We start from the raw sequence: 15688 nt of genomic DNA on the forward strand, positions 1-15688 counted from the left end.
TTCTTGAGCAAACAGCCCGAAGTCAATGTAGATCCAATTCTTTTAGTATCTCCTCCGCAAAAATTTTGATCTTTAATCCTAATCAACATTTTTGTCAGTTCAAACGCCCAAAATTTTTTGTAGCAGTTTCCACCGGTCTCTATTACGAAGGAACATTTGTTGGATGGAAAAACAAATTAGGTCCAGAAATTTTTGCATATCGTGCATATTTTGACATATTATTACATATCTGCATAAAATGAGCATATGCAAAACCATATGCAAAAATATATTCAAGGATTTGTGGTCTAAATATCCCACCGATATGGCTGAAATTTGGTATTAAGTCTTCGTTAGGGGTATGCAAGTTTACAACTGAAATCTGTCCGCATAGGTCCACGTTTTCAGTTTTCATATATCCCCCATAGAATGGTACCTCCCGATTTTCGGTATTTTGAAGGTTGTGGCCTCAATATCCCACCGAAATGACTGTAATTTGGCATTTTGTCTTCGTTGTGGGTATACAATTTTCCACTTGAAATTTCTCGGTAAAGGTCCACGTCTTCATATAGCCCCCATAAAACGGTACCTCCGGATTTCTGGTATTTTGACGCTTGTGGCCAAATGACTGAAATTTGGCATTTTGTCTTCGTTGTGGGTATAAAACTTTCCACCTGAAATTTGTCGGTATAGGTTCACGTCTTCATATAGCCCGCATAGAACGGTACCTCCGGATTTCTGGTATTTTGAAGGTTGTGGCCTCAATATCCCTCCGAAATGGCTGAACTTTAGTATTAAGTCTTCCTTGGGGGTGAAAAATTTTCCACCTAAAATTGGTCGGTTTAGGTTCAAGCCTTCATGTAGCCCCCATAGAACGATACCTCCCGATTTTGATATTTTGAATGTTGAGGCTGTGGTTATACATTTCTCTATTTTATTGACATTTCTGAAAAATTGTACACACACACAATTTTGTACATATTATTGAAATATTTGTTGCATAAGAAAATATGTAAAATGCATAAATTTTGCATATGCAAAAAATTCTGTATTTTGCATATGTTTCGATTACAATGTAATCAGAAGCCAGAAATATGCCCAGTCCCAAAATTTGACATGAATCGGACCAAAAATAGGGGTTGCATAAAATTCCGCTGTCTAATAATCTTTAAAAAACTTTCGGCTAAAGGTAAAAGGTTGATTGGCACGATAACTACCGAAAGTAATGGTAGACATTGGTCCAACCTTTGCATACCGTAAAATATCTCCCTCAAGATCGAAAATGCACTATCCGTCTTTGGGAGGCCTGATTATCTCACTCGTAAATGTTTGTAAATTGAAGATAGGTAATATTTTGTTGGGCATTACAAAATATTATTTACAGCTGTAGAATAACTTCCTCTCCCACTCCATTAAACTGCGTCTTAATTTAGTGACTAAATTTTAGTCACTGACGTTGAATTTCTTCATTAAAATAACATTATAAAGAAAATTAATTGGATAATTTACAAAACGCCCTTCTCCATAACTGTAAAATGTATCCAAAGAAGCTGAAACATAAACCCGCACAACTAATAACTATAAACCGTGGGATTTTTGTTTTTTTTTTTTTTTTTTTTTTTTGAGCCATCACATTTATTCTATGAATTTGTTTGAAATATGAACTTGTCTTGTCGTTCACATCTGTTTTACTAATACAAGGGATCACCACAAAAACAAATCCCATACTTGTGGATTTAACCATGGGAGGTGACCTGAAATAGTACCTGTATAACTACTGTCAATAGACAGACAAACATCTATACAACACGCAACGAACTTGTATTCATAGAAAAAAAAAAATCAAAATATAAGGGAGAATTGTGTTTTGAAACAAAAAAAGAAAATTTAGTTAATTTTTTTGTTAATTAAATGGAAATAAAACTCACCTATTATAGTTTATATAGACTGTGCAGACTTGAAGGCAGCATGGGGATAGATGGCTGGATGGGTGGGTCGTATGTTTTATTTTGAAGAATTAATCCTTTAAGAATGGACATTTATCGACGCGTCCCATAAAAAGATCGATGAATGATAAAGTGTTTGTGTGTTGTCGCAAAATACTGTTGTCGCTTTTGTTATGTTGTGATTAGTCGTGTTTGTTTTTGTTTTAATTGATAACTTTATAGGTATTGTGATTTCTTTTGTTTTTTTTTTTAATATTGTAGCAAAAATTTTTTTGGGCACTTAACATTTACTCCACAAAAATAGATAGAACAAGTAACACCAGTAATTTTTATTGCTTCTTATTTTCGCTTTTTTATTATTTTCTTCCATTTATTATTACTGTTTTCAATGTTATCACAAAATAACATGGGATGAGATTATCAGACGGCGATAATGGAGAAGAGGAGTCGAGTCACCACACCATATTTAATAAATTCAACTCCATAAAAATCGAATGCTATACCCCAATATGGTGGTATAGAGGGAATTGGGGGGTGGGGGTAGCAAATCTCGAAAACGGTATTGATTTTTCTTGTTTCGTTTTGTTTACATTTCTAAATGAGAAAGCAATGACACACACTTATGATGATGGGGAACGAAAAACGCACAGAAATGATAACAAGTGGCAGGGCAGGCAGACTTGCTTGGTTGAGTTGGGGATTGATTGAATTGATCGATTGCGCTGGGCTTTTTGTTTGTTTTTCTTTGAAGACACACTCTTTAAGTAATCGATTATTTGATATTCACTGTTCTTCTTTTTTCACAATTGAAATTATACTCTTTGTCATAATTTTTTATTTGATTTCGATTTTCTTGTTTTGGTTTTTTTACTTCACTTTCATTTGTTATGTTTTTTTGCTAAACACAGGCCGGATTTTTAATTTTTTTGGTCATAATTTCTAGATTGGAATTTGTTTGAACTTTCAAACAAATTTAAAAGTTAAATTTAGACACAAAACACTTCACAGGTATTATAAGCTAGGCTCATTTATTTTGACATTAATAAATCCAACGAAAAAGGGCAGGCAGAGGCACAACACAAAGAAGCTCCAAAAATATGAATAATAATCACAAAACAATAACACGTATTCCATCCACTAAATAAACGCAACACAATCGTAACGTATTTCACGTATTTCGTTGTATTCAAATCACTTTGTTTCTTCTTCTTTCATCCAAAAACCACCTGTTATTATTTATTAGTTTCGATTTTTTAAATATTTTCGTGGTAAATAATATTAGTAACAAATATTTCGTTTTATTTTTTTGTAAACAAAAAAACATTAATTTAACGTAATTATTTTATTTCATAATTAAATGTAATTTCATTCGAATAACATGTGTGTTGCAACAATAATAAGACAACATCAATAATGCACATTCACAACACCCGCTCGTATGTTTATCTCATCGTGTTAAACGCGGCAAGCAAACTCAAACTAAATCGAAGGCCCCAAACTAAAACAAAAATACCCATGCACTCCACCATTATCGTCTCAAACGTGTCCACGCAACACACACATACCTTAAGATTTGTTTGGTGAGAGCAAGTGATAATGTTTTGTACAATTAACTCTCTCTCTCTCTCTCTCTCAATTTACCTGTTGATGTTTAACTCTCACATGGAGTTAATGATCATTAGATGTGTTTTAAAGAGTGATGCCATTTCAGCGTTTTCTACGTAGTAAACATTTTATTAGATTTTTGGAGATGATTAGATTTTTGAGTAGTCATAAAAAATATTGTTTTTATTACAGTGTTTTATTTAACTTGCTTTGGCCCGTTTAGTTCAAATCTGGTAACTCATTTTTAACACAGTTGCAGTTGACCAATCGAACTAAAACTTTGCATACTTTTCAGATTTGGATGACAATACATGAATATGAAATTAAAACAAAGATTGGTCCATTTCACAATAGGTCTGTACGATAACTCAAAAGTTTGTACAAATTTGGACAAACTTTTACAAAATGCTGTTCGGTAACAATCTTGTTCAGTAAAAGAGAAATGAGAAGTACTTACACGTAGTTGCAAGAACTTGCAAATATTTTTTACTTTCGAAGTTATCGAACAGGCCTAATGTTTTATGTAACGTGTTTTATTTAAATTGCATTTCAAATGTGGTAACTCAATTTTGACACAGTTGCAGTTGACCAATCGAACTGAAACTTTGCACACTTTTCAGATTTGGATGACAATACATGAATATGGGCCCAATTTTTCCTACAACCCCCATATAGCGGTACCACCCGCTTTGTCTTCATTTTTAGCCAGAATTGGCTGTAACTTGGCATTTGGAGTCCCCAATGGTACAGAAACTTCCCTACCAAAAATTATGGACATAAGTCCAAGTTTTGGTATAGCCTTTAGATAACGGTACTACACGATTTCAAGCATTTTAAAGTTTTTATTTAAATTTCCGGCCTAAATTGACTATAATTTTGTTCTCAGTGGTCAAAAAATGTATTTACTAAAAAGTTAAAAATAAAATATAATTTAAAAAAATTAAGTTTCAGTGTTTTATTTAGAAATGCACTTAAAACTAGGAAATAATTTGTCACTTAGCCTCAATAAATATATCATTTCTCATGATGGAATCTCTCAAATAAAACGCTTGCATTTAAATTATAAATGGTGGCAAAATTAAACGGCAACCGTTTTATTTGAGAGATTCCATCATGAGAAACGTAACGAAATTTGGTATGGAGGTCAGTTTCACATCAGAATAGATCGCTATTTTAATTGATGATGATCGTGAAATATTTAGTGGGTGAAATGGATCAAATACAAAATTTTTACACAATTTTGTAGCTGCTCTGTAGGTCGCAGTAATGGTCCAATCGACAGGACATTTCAAATTAGGTTTGAGTTCATGACAAAGAAGAAGCTTGCTATCTTAGAAGATGATCAAAAAATATTTACCAGGTTAAATGGACCAAAACTTTTGTGTGAAAATTGTAAACATTTTTAATGTACAGCCTGTATCTTTATTCTTGGAAGACTCAGTTCGGTCCAGCAAGTAATATTTGGAAGAGGAACTCTTGACCTTTCCATTGATGTCAATTATGTTGACGTAGGTGGTCAGATGGAAGAGTTACTGCCTAATGTATAAAGGGATCTCACAGTACGTAGTGTATTATAATCACGAAAATGTCGTAGTTATAGTTCAATGCTAACAAAATTTTGCACGAGGTTAGAGTTTAGGTCAATGAATATACCAATAATTTTGGATGATGATCGAATTGTGTTTAGCGTGTGAAATTGGCCATAACTTTGATGTGAAAATATTAAAATTCGAGTTTTAGTCCATACTTAAATTTCCGGAGGTATATTTCTACCAACTAGCTGATATAGACAAAATTAACTCTTGATATTTTATTTTCTGCTTATTTCAATAATGCAGCGGTTTGATAACGGAACTTCTCCCTAATATATAGGCGGGTTCCTTAGTTTTTTGTTGTGTGTAAAAACCTAGATTTGTATTTCACTTTCATTATTAAGAAATTGTCGCTATCATGGTGGAGAAACCACGACAGAGAAATTCCACGCTGTAAAATTTAAAAGAAATCGGAATAATCTAGGTGATGCTGAGGGTCTTTAAATTTCTGTATAACACTATGCAACACTGAAAATGCAAACAACTTCTAGAAAGCATTTTTTGAAAGTACATATTTAGACTACAAAAACCCTAGTACGGTTTTGTCTTGTAAGATCCAGTTCGGATTTTATGACCGGGCTAAATGTACACTTTTTTGCATTTATCGGGCCTTTATCTCAGAAATGAATAGGAATTTGGCCTTGTGTCTTTAGCAATATTGTAGCCATAAACTAGTAGAACTTATCTTTTGAAAAAACGACATAAGAAAAACTCCATCTGGAGCATCAAAATCTATAAAATATAGAAAATTTTACATAATTGCTGAAATTCTGGTCAGTATCGGCTAAACTATTGGGAGTTGAAGCAAGTAACCTTTTGCAAACATCTTCAACAATTCTTTAGAACATTCTGAAACTCTAAAATGCTTACTTCATGTTGTTTCAACGGTATTTTGCATCACATCTTTTACAACACGTATTTCAAACACAGTTCACACCAACATTTTATTGTCGCATTTCAGATTTCACTACATTATTGAAATTTTTATTAAATCGTCGTTGAAAAATGTACTGAAAACAACGGCATAGAGGCATTTTACAACAATGACATGTTCTGAAGAGTTGTGTTCTTCATTCCAGGGAATATTTTTCCAAAAGAAAATTTTGGAGATACGGTGCGAAATGTATAAAAATTGTGGAATTTTTTATATATTTTGAAATTTGAGCAATAATTGTAGTTTTTCCAGTTTAATATTTCTCCAAATATTTTCGTCTTGTCCTTATCTAAAAATTTGCTTCAGAGGTCAGAAGAAGATTCCATTGGTTTCAGAGATATAGCCCCGAATTTCTTTAAAACCTCAATATTTAACCATGTTTAGATGGGGCCATAAAGCTGGATCTAATAGCTCATTTAGACTAGCCATAAATCCTCGACTGGATTTAATAAATCCAGTACAAATCCCATTGCATTTAGATATACATTTTGGAGGATTTAAATGGCAGTCAGCTGATTTTTTTCATGGCACAATTACCAAGGTAGATGCATCAGCCCATCTGAACGAATATGAAACGTCAAAAGAATTTTTTGTAAATTGAATTCGTCTCAAAAAACATAGGTCAAATTACAAATGTATTGTTTAATACTGAAAATGTTAGCACATTATGCTACCAATGCTAACTAAAGAGCAAATAAATTATTATTTTATCGCATCTGAAATAAATAAACGAATTATTTTATCGTTTAGACATCGTAAATAGTAGTATTGGTTGATTAAAATCAACTTTGTACATCAAAACAAATTTAATTTTTCCGCCTTGTCTACAAATTTTTACATTTGAAATTATTTTTAGTGTAGCAATTCACCGATGCATCTACCTTGTTTCTTGTGCCAGCTTGCAACTTTTTGTTTTTTCTAGCAACATGTTGCAAAAAACAGAGTTGTATACGAGGATTTATGCCAGATTTAAAACAAATCCACTCAACAGGAGGATTTATTTTTGTATGGGAAATCTGGTAGATTTTGGCTGGATTTAGCAAATAAATCCTGATAATGTGCTAAATCCGGCTAATGGTGTCATATCTAAATGGCATATAACACAACAAAACCCAACTAGGGTTTTCTGTCGTTTGGGTCTGTACTTTCAAAAAATCCTCAGTTCGAATTGTTTGCACATGATCACCTTAAAAATGTTGCACAGTGTAACTTTTGATTTTGCTCAAACATAATGCTATACCTCGAAATGTTGATGCCTTAAGTATAGCGATCCTAATATTTCGAGTAAATAAAATATATTAAGAGATATAAACTATAAGGATTACGACTGTCACACATTGATAAAACAACTCAGTCGTAAATTCTTAGTCCTGAATTTGGTAGAAAAGTTCACTCCATTTCTGATTATGTATCATGCCCTACACCACAATGTGTAGAGGGCATTATGTTTGTTAAAAAATCATGTAACACCTCGAAATATTGTATCCAGAAATATTGGTACCGATCTTCATATAATTTGTGTAAAATACACAATTTAGCTCTTGGACCTTCATTTAATGCTGGGACCTTCTAGTAATGACAATGTACAAATAGCTATGTATATATGACCGGACGGCAGCAACACGTAGCAATCATGAAAACGAAATTCGGCAGAGATATAGCGCCCAGATATAGTTGTATAGGGTATCACATGGTCAGTCCCAGTCTATAGTCGTTTCTTACTTGTTAAAGAAATATATTTTTTTCCATCCGACAATTTGTCATTATATGACCGTAAAGGAATTGTCTGAATCGTGATATAGAAAATTCTAGATTTCCATTCATCTACAGCGTCTTAAAGTTTTTATGCTACTTTTGGTTTTCTTCAATAGTAAATATTGGTCCCACCTTGCTTTATATGTTTGTCGGGCCATATGTTCATTATAAATTGTTATGAACATTTATTCTTATCCGCCAAAAGATCATCCAAAAGTAGTGGAGTAGGGTATCAAATAGTCGGCCCGTCCGACTATAGTCTTTTCTTACTTGTTTTTTATTTATAGGCCCCATCGCCTCAAATTACATGTGAAATAAATGAAATGAAACAAATCCGTCGTCAACCTACAAAAAAAGAACAATAACAGGTCCAAAAACTCAAAAGGTAATAGCCTTAGCTTTGTTCCATAACTATAAAGTTTTTACAAGTTTTACGACTTTTACACATTTTACCCGAAAACCCGTTCCCGTACACAAAAAAGTTGTAAAACGTTCACTTCTCTTCAAACAAAAATGGCGCTGAATGACGCTCTCTTTAAAAACTTTTTACTCGACAAATTTGAGCGTGTAAAAAATAGTAACATGGATGCCGACTTTGACATTTGTTCCAGCTTTTTTGACGTTTTTTTCCATTTTTGCGTTCCAGAACTTTTTGAAAAACTTTTGTGTGACAACAATGTTTCTCTCTTTTACGAGTTTTACTATTAAAAAGTACGGGAACAAAGCTATTTTCTTTAGTGACAAAATAAGTGTTGGAAGTTTCCAGTGTATCCTTTTCCGCTGTTATGGAGAATGTATCACAAACATTGGGCGTTCTTATTCCACTGACATGTCCAATAAACACAGTCCACACGAACGTAATCCTTTATATATATAGGCCTAACCCACATTTTCAAAAAAATCAAACTGACTATGCTGGACGAACCGGAACCTTTTGTAATATATACTAAAAAAATCCCCAATTGCATAGGTTAACCCTATGTTATTCTACATGCCGTAAACTGTTTTTCCTTTACTGAAAGTTTGAAAAAATGTGGACGCCAAAATGGCCTAAGCCACATAGGCAAAATCGAATACTGGAAATAAAAAAATGCGTGTGGGTTAGGCCAAAAACGCATGTTACGTTTAAGTCAGGAGTATATTTGAAAAATAATATAAAAATAAATTTTCGAGAAGAATTTGTAAGTAAAAACCAAAGGTTATGTAAGTTTATAATGTGGTGGCCAAAACCGTAACATAAGAATGAACACTATTTGCACATACATGGTCAATAATTCGGCCTTCTCAGTGGAACGGATAGACCACAAATTTTTAGTGTCTGGCCATTCATGCCTACCATGCGATCAAGATTTTGGTCTCATTGAAAAGGAACAAAATATTATAAGGGCATTTTTACGCCTGATGATTGGGATCGTGTAATCCTCACGGCAAAAAGGGAACCATGTCACTTGGTAAAGATGATGACAGATGAAATAAAAAGCATGTCCTCAATTGAGAAACTAGTATCAAACAGAAAATCTCCGAAGACAAGGCTTCAAAAGTTGAATGGCTTAATATTCAGTGCCTTCGATTCCAAAATGCGAAGCCATTTATAATTCAATACAAATACTCAAATTACATAAATGTTTTATTTCAATAAGTTAATATCCCAAAAAGGACTCCAGCAAGTACGTAAATTTTGAATTGGAACCGCTTTATCCGGGAGGAAGATTCATTAAAGCTGCAAAGTTTAAGGATTTACAGAAACTCAAAGGGTAAATCATGCATTTTATAATAATTTAAAAACAAATTCGAGAGCCGAAGATGAAGATATCCAGGAAGAAGACCAATAATTTTTGTTAATATGTATCAATTAAAACGCTCACAGTTATTTTTATTATTCATTTGCATAACTTTTGTTTTAATAAATGGAGACAAAATGGCCTAACCCTCAGTTCCTATCAATATATGTTTTTTCAATGGATGCCAATTTAATTTTTAATTTTTTTAATTAACTGATTAAAACAGTCTTTATCTATGTAAAGTAATACCTAATGATTAACCTAAAACAAATATTACAACTAATATGTATTTATGATTAATAAAAAATTATAAAAATATTTTAAAAACTTGTTTTCTTTCAACTTCGTTTTTCTCAGAACCATTTCTTTGTGGGTTAGGCCGTTTTGAGCGCCTCATATTACCAGAAGTCTTGCATACATACCATCAAAAACAGTTTTATTGTTTTCTTAAGTAGTCTCCAGTATGATTTATACGATTTCTCATGCGCTCAAACCAATTGTTGAATTCCTTCTCCCACTCCGATTTCGACACCTCCAAAACATGGCTGTGAAAATCGTTGAACGCGGATCCTCAGTCAGGCCTGTACGGCGGGTGACAAAGCAATTCGACGTTTTGTCCGGTCAAACAGGCACTGGTTTGAATCGATGTGTGAGAGCTCAAATCAGAGTGAGGCAGAGAAAATTTTTGGGTCTCTCTTGTGCTCTCAATGAGCGTAAATTTGTTGTTGTTCACAACGTGGTAGCATCTACACAGGCTGTGAGCCATAACAAATTTACGCTCACTTAGAGCACATGGGCTCTCTTGTGAGTCACAGTGCCTTCCCCTGGCTCAAATTGTCATGATGTAGAACATAGATGGTCAAAATTACTCTTAAATATTTTTTAAGGGAAAAATAAAACACCGTTTTTGTTAGAATTGTTTTACTTTTTTAATATTTTTAACACACAAACGACATCTAAACAATTACAAAAAATGGTTTTATTAAAAATAAAATAACAAAACAACCCGTAAATGTTTATTTATGTTGTAACAGCGAAAAAGAGAAACAAACCACAGCAACGCTAGCGTGCGAGAAAGCCCATCTATGATGTAGAATGATTCGTCTTCTCTTGTTCGTTTTTCGAATTTCTCGGGAGACTTCTGGCAGACAAATTGTAGTGGACCACTCAGAAATAACCGTCCTAACAGTTTTGCCGAAGAAACAGGCGACCATTTGCTTCGAAGTGTTTCTTACATGAACAACTTTCGTTGGATTTGGCTCCCTTTCGAAGACCTAAACGGTCGATTCCATTCTTCGGGCTCCTAAGCTTAGATCTGAGTTTCTTCGTCTATGACGATCTTATAATCGTCGTTTGAAGCACAACGTTCGTTTTTATTCACTAATTCTTTGCACCAATCCACAAGAGCCTATTTTTGAGCGATTGTCAAAATTTTCTGGATTTAACGAGAATAATCCATTTTGCGGCCAGGTGTTCATGCAAATCAAATGTTAATTGGTGGATGAAATGCCCAATGATGCCTCTATCTCACGGTATATAACAAGATATAGCAAGATCGTCATGCATTATCAGTTCACACACGGCTTAATTTTTTTCTGGCACAACGTCGGATTTTGGGCGACCTTCACGATCTACGTTTTTTTAGCGAGTATCGGCCAAGATTGAATTCATTAAACCAGTTTTTCATAGTACTATAGCATGGTCTTTTATCGACATACACAGATTTAATGTGATCGTTTCACTCTTGACGTGATGATCCACGTCGAAAGTTGTGAAAAATGATCGCAGCAAAATGTTCACAAGTAAATTCCATGTTTTTTTTTTGTTTTTTGTGCAAAGTCAATTTTCAAGTCGCTGTAAACAAACAAACTGTCCTGAGTACGTATCGTAGTCTAAAAGCTGTCAAATTGTCCAAAACAAATTTCAAATGGCGCATTTCGGGATCCCTATCTCTGTCAGTATTGGCATCCCCTACAAAAGTTGTAATAAGTCTGTCTGGTTACTTTCCCAGCAAGAATTGTCAGCAAGAACTTTCTCAGAGAATAAGGGGTTTTTATTCTCTTTTGCTAGAAAATTGTAAAAAGTAAACAGACACTTTCCCAGCAAAAACCAGCAAGCAATCAGCTGACTTGCCCAAACAGAACAATTTGTCCGCCAACAAAGGAAGCAAACACGTTGTATTTTATTAAAAATAAAAAAGAAAATGAAACAAAACAGTATTTTTCCACCTTACAAATTTGTTCTCCATAAAACAATACAATTAGACTATGTTATTTCCACAATAAAATTGTTTTTAATGTTCACAAACATAAATCAACAAAAAACTAAAAACGGCTGATTGATTGTTTTCAGGAAGAAGAAGAGCTTGCAAGTGCTTGCTAGAAGAAATTTGTCCAGCAAGAATTTGCAAGCTCTCAGTGAAAGAACTGTCAAAATGTCTCTCTCGAATCGCTCTCTTTTGCAGGTTTTTTGTGTTAACAGACGACTTCCAGCAACAATTGGTACAAATTGTTACAAATTTTAGGGTAACCAGACACAGCTAATGTTGTAGCCTTGATAACAATCAATGGGCAAACTCGAAAATCAAAAGATAATCGACTATGCGATTTTCCCTCCAGACAAAAGTCGACTACGATTTTTAGACTTTAGGCTGCAAAAAGTCGATTAATCAATTAATCCAAAGTCGACTTACATACATATCCCTAGGAAGGAAAGGAATGGACTTCCATTTTGGAAATTTGTCATATTTTGGGTGTCATTTCTCTCGATAGATATCGCGCCCACCATTCATGTACTATTTTATTAAGATGTTTTGAATATAAACTCAATTTGTACACAATGTTACGAAATCCAAAGTTTATGAGATATGGCGCGTACCATTTTAGCGAATATTTTCGAAATTTTGAGGGGGAGGTACCGAAGTGGACCTATAAGCACCAACTTCGAATTTTATATAATATTCGAGGAGATGTCGTGCGCACCAGGCACCATACTTTCCGGCAGTAGGGGTCGTTTACAGCTTTCGGGTCATTTCCTCAAGAAGTATGGACTTGCCACTCAAAAAACCTGTAACATTGTAACAGGGGCCTTGAGTGCAACTTGTTGCAAGAAAAATCAAAACGATTCGAGAAGAGATCCTAAACGGCACTTTTCCGAAATTTTGTATTGGAGGTACCCGAAGGATTTGACATATACAGTCCTATTCTGAACATTCCCATGGGAACTGTTTCCCATGGGAGCGAAATTTCCCATTCCCACGTTTTAAATATTCTCAACGACGTGGGAACAGCAAAACGTGGGAGCTGAAATTTCGAAATTCGAAATTAGTTACACCAAATTATTATAGCATACTTTTCGGGGCTGTCATTTTGTTTTGTAATACAAAATGCCTATTTGCATTGAATTCGCGGTTTTTGAATTAGATTAGCACTAGCACAACTCACTTAATTTAACAACCGTGCATTGATTGCATTGATTTATGGATTTTTTAAGTGAATGGAGGCAACGATGTGTGGTGTTGTTTTAATAAGCACATTTTCTTCAGAATGTGCGAAGTGGTGTAAGCATTTTTTAATTAGTAGGCAAACATAATTTTCGTGTATAAATAGGAACTTTTTAAGATTGTAACGAATTTAAAAATTGTATGTTGATTCCGAATATTTTTAGTTGGGGGTTTAACGAGTATATCGCTAGTTTTACTTATTCCTAATGATCGCTAAAACTCGTATTTTGCATATTTTTAAAAAATTCAAAAAAATAAATTCGGATATTTTTCTCGATTATTACATATTTTTGCGTATTATTACATATCGTCGCCATAAATTTCCGAAAACGTATCTAAAAAAAAAATAAAATACGTTTTCGATGGAATCTAAAACTAAAACACATGCCCTTGCAAAATTTCAAGCTTCTACGTTAAAAAAAAACGATCCTATTCAAGAAAAGGCATTTCGGAAAATGGAATAGCATTGCAATAATTTGGCATATATGTATGTACGTCTGTGTTATCGTTGTCGTGTCGTTGAGGAGACTAACACGTTTTCAATAGAACGTTAGTCGTCTGATTTAAAAAAAAAACCCGAAGGTTATATTACGAAAATGAATAAAAGTTGTAAAGATTGTATATATTATGGTTATTTTCCAGTATATTTTAATAATTATTGCCAAAAATTCTTTTGAAATTAATTTGTTTTTACTTGCTGTGCTGCGTTAACAGAATCAACCAAGGTACTTTTCTCGTATTTCAATACATATGGTCTGTTCCAGAAATGCAAAAATCTACTAATTTTTACTACTTTTTTTGTTTTGTTCGATAACATAAAGGAAAATTTTTTATCGGTGTAAAACATGTTAGATTCTTGCAGGTGTTTGTATCATATAAGAATATGCAAAATCCGAAGTCTACTAATGACATATTTTACAGTACATTTTGTATGCTTTTATTAAGCAAACACATGTCGATTATAAATATTTTTTTGTCGTGTAGATGTCTTAAAATATGAAATTTCATAAAAATATGAAATTTCTTGAAATTTTTTTTCAAACTCCCACACTGTTTGCTGGGGAGATTTTTCCCATGGGAACAAATTCCCAATTCGAACTTCATTCAGAATGAGGGAAGATGGGAAATGGGAAAAAATACGAAAATGTGGGAATGGGAAAAAGTTCCCAACTCCCATGCGTTCAGAATAGGGCTGATATAGTCCATATTATAACCTGATCTATGTCTCGTAGAAATATCACGACGTGTGAAGTACGGATCAAATCTGTTACTGCCCTCGAGGGTTATCACGCGCACAATTTTAGCGAAAAGTTTTGAACTGTGGTGGGAGAGGTACCCAAAGGAGTGGGCCGATATGGCCCATCTTAGAACTTAATTTAAGTTTGCCCAAAACATTGCGACTGCCAAATTTTGAATAGTATTGGTTTATCCGTTGGAGAGTTATCGTGCGCTACATCCACTACACATGTGCCATTTTCTCAGGAAATATGGACTAGCCCCCGAAAAAAACTTGTATCATCATAAAGTGGCTTCAAAGCGATTCGAGAGCAGGTCTTAAGCTAAACTTTTCCGAATTTTTGTGTGTTACCAGAAGGAGAGGACCGATAGAGTCCATATTGGAACCTCATCTATGTCTGTTAGAAATTTCACGATGTGCAAAGTATGGACCTATTCGGTTACTCCCTTCAAGAGTTATCGTGCTCACAATGTTTCCGAAAATGTTTGAAGCAGTGGACCGTTACGACCCATCTTCGAACTTTAACTATGTTGGGACAAAATATTTCCAAGTCCAAATTTTTGACCAAATCGGTTCATCCGTTCGAGAGACAGACGAACATTGCTCAATCGACAACAAATTGTCTGAAACGGATTTCGTCGAAATATACTTCGATGACGCACATTTTGCCCGTATGAAAGTGTAAATACCCTAGTTAGCTTAAATTCTGAGGGTATAATGAGGCACATTTCTGATCGTGACAAAGTCAATATACCCACTGTTTCCATAAGACTGACAGTAAATGTACTGTCTGTGCTGGATTTAGCAAATCCAGGGTATTCAAGTTGTGATTTTCATACAATATATTTCATGTGTGTGGCAGCAAATAAAGATTGGCGATCCTTGGATGCAATAGCCAGGTTATATTCCAAATTCAGGTTGTATTCCACAAACAATATATTTCAAATAAATCAAAATAATGCACTTAATCATCGTATAAGTGTACAGTCTAAAAGTTGTTTGAGTGTATAAGAAATGTTACACAAATTGGGTATCCTACAAGTGTACTGAATGTTTTTAGTTGGTTTCATCTATAGTAAGGCGGAAGAACGAGACGGTTTAAGATTTTTTATTCTTCAGTAAATAAAAATTTTAATTATTGATCCACTACACGTTTTGACACCACACATTTTGGCGTTTTTTGTTTCAAACACATGATTGGTATTACAGATCATTATGAAGTTGAGAACGATTCGAGGCAACTGAAAGTAAATTACTGAGAGAAAATAGTATCTCAGAGATAACGTAGTTTTGTTGTTGTGTACCTGTAAACATGCAATTAGCGCCACACAACTTGTTGTTGTTATCGCTTTTTTGT

The 15688-nt window shown here is 33.9% G+C and overlaps 1 protein-coding gene across 8 annotated transcripts in view; it reads right to left on the bottom strand.

Moving 5' to 3' along the window:
• The window catches only part of RhoU, a 417760-nt gene extending 414336 nt beyond the window's left edge, over window positions 1–3424 (bottom strand). For 4 of the 8 annotated variants that reach the window (XR_012411609.1, XR_012411607.1, XM_073975220.1 and 1 more), the window contains exon 1: window positions 1908–3424. The gene's annotated coding sequence lies outside the window, so the exon portion shown is untranslated. The remainder of the gene's footprint in view (window positions 1–1907) is intronic. The other 4 variants (XR_012411608.1, XR_012411606.1, XM_073975219.1 and 1 more) reach the window with 1 other exon arrangement.
• Window positions 3425–15688: the final 12264 nt, after the last annotated feature.

This window comes from Musca autumnalis, unplaced genomic scaffold (assembly GCF_047663935.1).
Source record: "Musca autumnalis isolate F117 unplaced genomic scaffold, ASM4766393v1 scaffold_3, whole genome shotgun sequence".
Classification (NCBI taxonomy): Eukaryota; Metazoa; Arthropoda; class Insecta; order Diptera; family Muscidae; genus Musca; species Musca autumnalis.